The sequence below is a fragment of the Salmo salar genome, chromosome ssa09 (genome assembly GCF_905237065.1).
Source record: "Salmo salar chromosome ssa09, Ssal_v3.1, whole genome shotgun sequence".
In the NCBI taxonomy this organism is placed as follows: Eukaryota; Metazoa; Chordata; class Actinopteri; order Salmoniformes; family Salmonidae; genus Salmo; species Salmo salar.
Window position 1 is genome coordinate 144,250,825 of NC_059450.1, and position 9,159 is coordinate 144,259,983.

Genomic DNA, 9,159 nt, shown 5'->3' on the forward strand with positions numbered 1-9,159 from the left:
CGTTTCCCAGACCTGAATCCAATTGAGCACATCTGGGACATCATGTCTCGCTCCATCCACCAACGCCACGTTGCACCACAGACTGTGTAGGAGTTGGCAGATGCTTTAGTCCAGGTCTGGGAGGAGATCCCTCAGGAGACCGTCTGCCACCTCATCAGGAGCATGCCCAGGCATTGTAGGGTGGTCATACAGGCACATGGAGGCCACACACACTACTGAGCCTCATTTTGACTTGTTTTAAGGACAGTACATCAAAGTTGGATCAGCCTGTAGTGTGGTTTTCCACTTTAATTTTGAGTGTGACTCCAAATCCAGACCTCCATGGGTTGATAAATTGGATTTCCATTGATTATTTTTGTGTGATTTTGTTGTCAGCACATTCAACTATGTAAAGAAAAAAGTATTTAATAAGATTATTTCATTCATTCAGATCTAGGATGTGTTGTTTAAGTGTTCCCTTTATTTTTTTGAGCAGTATATATTGATTGCAATTATTCCCAATGAGTGAGCGTTCATGTGCAAAGGATTAGCACTTCAATTAATATAATTATCAACTGTGTGTAGTGATCCCTTTTGTCTTTCCCGCTCTTTCTCAGTTCACACCTACTTCCCTTTGTCCACCAAGCCCTCAAATCTTCCCTATCCTTGTCAGTACAATATCTACTGTTTGTTTGTTTATACATTTCTGTGATTATTTAGTTAGTTTGTAAATAAATGATTAAGCCAATTGGTGTATTGATGATTTATAGTAAAGGCTGGGTTTGTGCAGATAAGCAACATTTACAACGTTTGGAATGAGACTGATGTGAGGTAAAGAATAATTCATAAATAGAAGACTAATTGATCAAATATTAAAATATCTGAAGAGTTATATTCGGAAAATTATAACTTTGTAATCTGAAGATTTTCCGTGGTTCCCCAACTTCCTAGTTAATTACATTTACATTATTAGTTTAATCACGTAATAATAATTACAGATAATTGATTTGATAAAATAACAGTCTTCACTTTTAATGATGCCAAAGACACGACAGCTGAGTATTTGTAGAGGTCTTGATTATGGAACAGGATGCAGCTGGTGAGGATCTGCTCTGACTCCAGCACACCTGTCTCCACTCACACAATCAGATACACCCACACAGAGAGAGAGCACTGGGGGAGTGGCGACAGGTTAGGGAGACACATGATGAGAAGTAGAGGGCGTGGCAGGGGCAGATGTAACAATTATATTTAGTATAGTTTTACCTAAAAAGGATAACTTGTTAAATGTTTTTAACATTTTATTTTTATGAAATTCACTGAGTAGGATGGACCTCCCCTTCCTCCTCTTAGGAGCCTCCACTGATCTGGTTCACCCCCTCACAATATACCATATGTGACATTAATATTATTATTTTGTCCATCAATGCCTTACATACACTCTATATAACAGGGGTAGGCAACCCTGTTCCTGGAGTGTCGCAGGACACACACACACATGCACGCACACACGCACACACGCACACACGCACACACACACACACACACACACACACACACACACACACACACACACACACACACACACACACACACACACACACACACACACACACACACACACACACACACACACACACACACACACACAGGATTTTGTTCCAACTATGCACCACACCTGACCAACTGAGCTAATTGATCAGTTCAGTGAATGCCTAAATTCAACGCCTGGTCTTCAAAACCATGAAGTGCCTGCAACACTCCAGGACCAGGGATGCCTTCCCTGCCATATAACATTATAGAATGGCTATGAGCTCTGTCATCCTATAGATGGCAACAGTGATGTACATTACGCATGGGGAAGTTGTAGATGTTGTAGTGGGGCTGGTTAAATGAGAGAGAGATGCTGATGAGCTATGGTTCGAGTGTTGTGGTTGAGTTAGGGGCCAGCTGGGGCCCAGACGTTGGGACCACAGAGACGTTGGGACCACAGAGCTTCTCAGCAGCTCTGCCCGCAGCCCAGCCCACAGCACTGAATCAGGCTGACATTTTAAAAGGCTGAAGGCCTCTCTGTGTGCATGTGTTCTTATGATTATATTCAGTCTTGTGCAGAGGAGCATGAGAAGTATATGAACATTTTGTACCTAGCAATTATCATTGGTTGAATCAGTATGATGATCCTCTATATTTGGAAATGAGTCGGTTCTGTTCAGGCCATGGCTCTAATTACAGCTAGTAATTAGAATTGGGATCCAGATGCTTTGTATATTTTTCGTGTAGAGGTCACTTTTCAAGTCCACTGCTTTCTCTCCATTTCCTCCTTCTTTGACACGCACACACTCACGCACACACACACACACACACACACACACACACACACACACACACACACACACACACACACACACACGCGCGCGCTCACGCATGCGCACATGCACACGCACACACACACACACACACACACACACACTCTCTCTCTCTCTCTCTCTCTCTCTCTCTCTCTTCTATCTCTCACTCTTTTATCTCCCCTCAAGGCTCCAGAAGGTTTAGACATGTTTTAATTAAGTAACAATGTGCTTCAAAATCTGACTTTCTGTACCTCCCACAAGGTCACAGTGGCGGATGAATGAATGGTGGGCCGGGGTGGACTATCATGGGCCAGGGGGTGGAGAAGGGGGGGACAGGGAGCGCAGGCATCCATCCTGCTAGATGTCATCTGCATCTGTAATTCACTGCAGTGTACTGGATTTTAGACACCTGATTCCCTCTTTCTCTCTCTCTCTCTGTACATCCAAATGAAGATCTGAGAGACTTTCTCATGTGCAAAAAACTGAACTTTTATCTAATTATGCAAGCAGCTCAGAATTAGAGTCTATTTGTATGCGGCTGTCATTGTTGTCAGCTCATAAATGATTGTCTCCGTTTTAATGTTGTTCTGAGAAAGGCTCTTTGAGCATCAGGGTTCTTTTGGGTGGAAAGTGGTTGTGGATTATGATAGGAATTGAATATTTTTTTGCTGGGGGAAGTGAAAAAGCAGGTGGACAGTGAGGATCGGACACAGCCAATAAATACTAGGCTCTGAAAGGTTTGGGGAAGAGCTGAATCAGAGGTTTCTGGCATTCTCAGGAACTGTAGAGGTCAGGGGTCATTCAATACGATGGCAGGTCTTAAGAGGTTAAAAATCAGATGAGACCGCCCTTTGAAGTTTATGCCCCTTATTTTCATTCCCCTTGTTCTGCTTTGGCGACATCATTTTAACTTAAACATTCAGACTAGTAAACATTTGCACACATAAACATTCTGGTTTCCACATCTGGTTTGAAACATTGCACGTTTACCGTGACCTATACATTTCTCTGTGCTTGTTCTCTTGCATTTCTTAGCCTGTAACACTAGGGGCAGTGGTGCTCTTAACACAGGCCCTGCTGTAGACCAGGGATACTTCTGTCTTTCTGACTGCTGTCAAATGTAGAGAGACCAAAATAGAATTTGAGAGGGAAATATTTTATGTGAGTGAATAAGGAATGAGCCAGAGTGGTGTCCCCCTATAACTGACATATGAGACTGCTAAAAACAGCCTAAATGAACTAGAAAATTAGTGAAAAAATGGTGATAATGATACGCTAATGACTAACACTCACTCTCATTTGACTTATTGGAGATGACAGTTGGCTATCCTGCAGAGGAACAGTCCTGAAATAATTACCAGAGGCTGGCTGGATGGGGCATAAGGGCAAGAGTCACGCTGCTGAAAGACTCTAGCTGTGACATTGATGAACATTCTGACTGACTAGGGAGTTGTTCTTAAAGGACGTGATGTTCTTTCATTACCACTTGAGCTTATGAAGCACTGGGTTTATCCTGAATTATAAACTGGGTGGTTCAAGCCCTGAATGCTGATTGTCTGACAGCCGTGGTATATCAGACCCTATACCACGGGTATAACAAAACATGTATTTTTACTGCTCTAATTACGTTGGTAACCAGTTTATAATAGCAATAAGGCACCTTGGGGGTTTGTGGTATATTACCAATATACAACGGCTAAGGGCTGTATCCAGGCACTCCGTGTTGAATCGTGCCTAAGAGCAGCCCTTAGCCGTGTTATATTGGCCATGTAGCACACCTCCTCAGGCCTTATTGCTTAATTATACCACCGTGGCGTGGGCTTGCCTGGTGATGTAGTGAACCTGGGAGATCTGTGCATCGTCATCCCTGACACAACGTTTACACACACCATTTCCTCCCAACAATCCCCCCCTGCTGCTTCGACCATCAGCACCGTCACGCTAACCACACTCTTCACACTCCTCACAACATAGCATGTTAACTCTGAGTCGGCTGTTTGGGGTTTACGGCCCTATGCCACGTGTGTGAGGGGAGATATTAAACCCAGCTGTTTCAAAACAACATATATACAGTGGAAATTGTGGAGATTTTGTTTCAACTTGAAGTCAATGTGTGCTAACATTACAGAAGGAGAATAAGGGATGAAGAATTCCGTATGGAGCGTAGGCTACAACCCTATTGCTAAACAGTTCTCCGATCTAACCATAACTATCACTCCTCTCCTAAAGGGTGTAGTGTAAGGCCTTTTATCATGTGTACATTTTTAAGATTCCTCTCTTTTGTGGTTTTTGAAGTTTTCACAAAGATATTTCTGGAAAAGCCATAGAGAACACCATGGAAGCAACTCTATATAACATTAAATATATGGTTCATAAGTACTTGGAATTTCCTACACTGTGCGGTCTCAGTCTAGACACACAAAACCAGCTCTGACACTGGAATCTGTAGAAAATATGGAGCTGGCTGCAGGGTGCTGTACAGTGCTGGAGGGTGCTCCAGGGTGCTAGAGGGTGCAGCAGGGTGCTGTACAGTGCTGGAGGGTGCTCCAGGGTGCTGGAGGGTGCTGCAGGGTGCTGTACAGTGCTGGAGGGTGCTCCAGGGTGCTAGAGGGTGCTGCAGGGTTCTGTACAGTGCTGGAGGGTGCTCCAGGGTGCTGGAGGGTGATGCAGGGTGTTCCCAGGGTGCTGGAAGGTGCTGAAGGGTGCTGGAGGGTACTGGAAGGGGGGGGGGGCAGAAGGTGCTGAACGATGCTGAACAGTGGGGTGCAGAATGGTGCTGAACGGTGCTGCAGAGTGCTGTAGGGTGCTGGAGGGATCTACATGGTGTTGGAGGGTTCTGCAGGGTGCTGGAGGGCAATGCAGGATACTGCAGGGTGCTGGATGGTGCTGGAGTATGCTGGCGAGCGCTGCGTGGTGCTAAAGCATGCTGCAGGGGACAACAGAAGTCAGAGGTGCCAGAGAGTGTAGTGGAACCAGTGCCAGCTCCAACAGTGGTGCTGAGCTGAGGCTAGTCATATGTGATGAAGACTGGCAGTGGAGCTGCAGACTCAAACACAGATCACCCTCTTTAATTAATTGACTATTTGGAAATCTGGAAAGAGACAAGGCTTCTGTTATTGTGCCCCACTCTCCCTTTGTGTCTTCATTTTGAAAAGAGGCTAAATTGAATGAGGCTTTTGTTTTGGCCAATCTTCCCTGCAGTTGTGTGGCTAATGAAATAATGAGTGTGAATGAAAACAGATTTATGATTATTCAGATTGCCATCAAAAGAGTGGCACAGGAAGTTGAAACACAAAGGACCAAACCAAAAATTATATTATTTCATATATTTATTTGACTAAATCAGCAACACTACTAGCACAGCCATTGTTAGACTACGTGAAGATGCATCATCCAATCACATTTGTTCTTCTTTCTGTAAGTTGTATGTTACTCATATATCCGTTAGTTGCAGCTACAGCTGAGAAGCCCCATGTGGTGACGTCACCTCTGGGATCTGATGTAATGCTTCGTACATATACTGTATTCTTCAACGCTTTCCCACCATTTTAACATTGCATTTTTATAAGGTCAAGCTAAGCGTGTTTGTCTAGTTCAATGTTATTTTCCTGCTGGCTGTGGGTTCTCTAGTCCCATGGCCACATCCCTAGTGCTGCTACCAGTCCTGCATGGCGTGGATAATATACTACTGCTGTAGGGTAAAAGTGGAAACAGGACTGAAAGTCCCACAGCATATGAACGCAGTACTGGACATATTACCACCAGATGTATAACACCGTGGCATGCATTTTCCTCTCCTAAAGCCCTTCTCTTTAAACACATAAATGTAACAAAATGTTGTTGATGTCTCGTATGCTATACTGATTTACTGTAAGAAAGTATGAAGGGTTGCATTAGCGACGGTATGGTGTGTGACCCCTTTTTACGCTCTCTACCTTTAAGGACGGCGTGGTGATTCGTTTCCCTTCTAAAAAATGCACTTGATTTTTGTGCGTTTTGTCTCGATTTGTTGACGCCTAACAGATGGTAATGCAGCACTTCTTGGCATGTCAATCAGTACTCTGCCTCCATCCAGCCAGTCACCTGCCACTAATACATTTGGGTGATTGTGTGGGGTGAGGGCTCTGTGAGGCCTTGACGAGGTGGGATGGGACGGGGGACGGGACGGGCTGGGCGCACTTTGTCTTCTGTTGCATTTCATGCCTTGGTTGAATTTATGATCTGCCCCCGGCCCTCTGCCCCCGGCCCTCTGATCTGCCCCCGGCCCTCTGCCCCCGGCTCTCTGATCTGCCCCCGGCCCTCTGATCTGCCCCCGGCCCTCTGATCTGCCCTCAGCCCTCTGATCTGCCCCCGGCCCTCTGCCCCCGGCCCTCTGATCTGCCCTCGGCCCTCTGATCTGCCCTCGGCCCTCTGATCTGCCCCCGGCCCTCTGATCTGCCCTCGGCCCTCTGATCTGCCCTCGGCCCTCTGATCTGCCCCCGGCCCTCTGCCCCCGGCCCTCTGATCTGCCCCCAGCCCACTGCTCACATCATGTGTCAGGTGACACCACTGTTCTCTGGTAAACACAAACTACAGGCTTTACCATCTCCTTCAGAGGTTTTGACTGAAATATTACCATTTGTGCTGATGATATATAGACTGGGGTTCAGCCATCGTTGTTTATTGGTATCAGGACTAGAGAAGGAAGCAAGCCTTAGGTGTTGGTCCATGGGACATCCTGCTTATATCTGGGCCAACTATGTCAGGTTTAATATCAGACACTGATTTCACATAGAGCTGGATCAACCTGAAGATGAATGTCAAAAGTGTCTTGTAATTCAATTTAATCAAAATGTTCCTCTCTGTAATCTCCACTGCCTCTGTGTCTATTCGATGCTTGATCCACTGAGAGTGAAAATTGAGATTAGCTTTGCCAAGTAATAATGTTCAATCGGGTTGCACAAGTGCTGGACAGATGCCTGTGGAATAATGGTAATATTGTCAGGGAAAATGAAACCGCTATTTAGGGTTCACTAAGACTCTAGTGTAGCTCTATTCATGTGATCATCCCCAGATGAACACCAGATATGATTTCCATATGAGTTATATGAGCTGCATGCCAGAACAAGCCTTTTATCCTGTGGTTTTATGCCATACTGGTCCCAAAGCATCCAGGAACCATGGCATATGGGGAAATACAGAGTCTATGAATTTCAAAGTGTATCGTTTTGGGTTCAGTAGTTGTTACTTATATCATTGAGTAATGATGCTGTGAGAAGAGTGTAGCTAACCGCTTGATAGTTGTTTGAATGAAAGATATCTCTCTGAAAGACACTAGGATAGGATAGTAAATCCCGCTCTGAAAATATTGTGTGTTTAAATGAGTTACAAGGGAAAACCTTATGAAACTTTCTGAATTGTCTTATGGCCTATAATTTTCCTGACATTAGTCTGAGGGCCCTCTGGCAGGCTATCAGGTAAAAACAAGTCTTGATTTGTTGAGTGAGGTTTGTGCTGTAGTCCTAACATGGAACGTTCCTTTATTCCGTGTAGATGGGTGGAAAGGAGATGTATCTGTGATGAGATTATGTAGCGGTAGGTGAAGGAGTCAAGCGCAGGAGAGCAGAGATGTCCGAGATGCGTATTTAATAGGCAAGTCCCATAAACATACAGGTCAGGTACAATACCAAAACAAACGCTCTTAACAACAGAGAAAACCAGTTACGCACGGAAGGAGGGAAACAAAAAACAACGCTCCTAAACTTATACACACTATGTATTATACGTGAGAACCAATAAGGCACAACCTTAGCGAACAACATCACAACGAACAATCCGACACAAACCTAGGCAGGCAAACAGGGGTAATTATACAAACAGAAATTAAGTCAAATGAAAAACAGGTGTGAAAGAACCACAGACAAACAAACAGAAAAGGAAAAAGGGATCGGTGATGACTAGTAGGCCAACGACGCCGAGCGCCGAGCGCCACCCGAACATGGAGAGGAACCACGGTGGAAGTCGTGACAGTATCGCTACATAGTCACAGAGTTATCGTCTGCTATCCGTAAATGTCTTACCACTGAATCTACACATTCGATGCGGACAAGAAAATATATGGTTTGTCTGTCAAAGTGGAGGACACTGAATTTTGACATTGTAAATCTTTCAGGATCCCTTTCCAAGTTCAACTCCCACTCACTCCTTCCCTTAGGTGAAATAGGTTTCCTTTCTCACAACCCTTCAGTATTGTCAAAATCACTCAATCCCTCAAATGTGATTTGTACAGTGTTTTATTTTTATACCAATGTGTTAGTCACCCAGTGCTTTATGGAATCTAAGCTTTAAACCCCTAAATAGTAAGCCAAGGAGCCAGTGCCAAGGACAAGCTCATAGGAAGAAACTCTGAAGGGGAATCCTCCTTGCTGGCCAAGAATATTAATATTCCTTTCAAGTGAGATAGTGTCATCTTGATCCCCAACTAACTTGTTTTAGCCAAACATGATGATACCACAAATTATCCACACAGTCATTTGAAGCCCAGTGATCTCCTTTCATCGTCACTCTGGGGAAATGAAAGCAATTCCACTGACAAAATGATAACTCTTACTTAACTGTGAACCAATGTTCCCTGCCTAAAGTTAGTCCAGAGAGAGAACATGGCTAGTTGTGTAAGCTTGTCTCTTTATGGCCCCTTTGTGGTTACACCATCTATCTGTGGACACGCTGTAGCAGACATCATCAAGGTGTTGGCACAGCCTCTGGTAACTAAGCTACGGTATTGATCCACTCCTACACAGAGAAGAGGATCATTAGAGAAGTTGGCCAGACGCCTGCCATGTTCCCTCCGTCT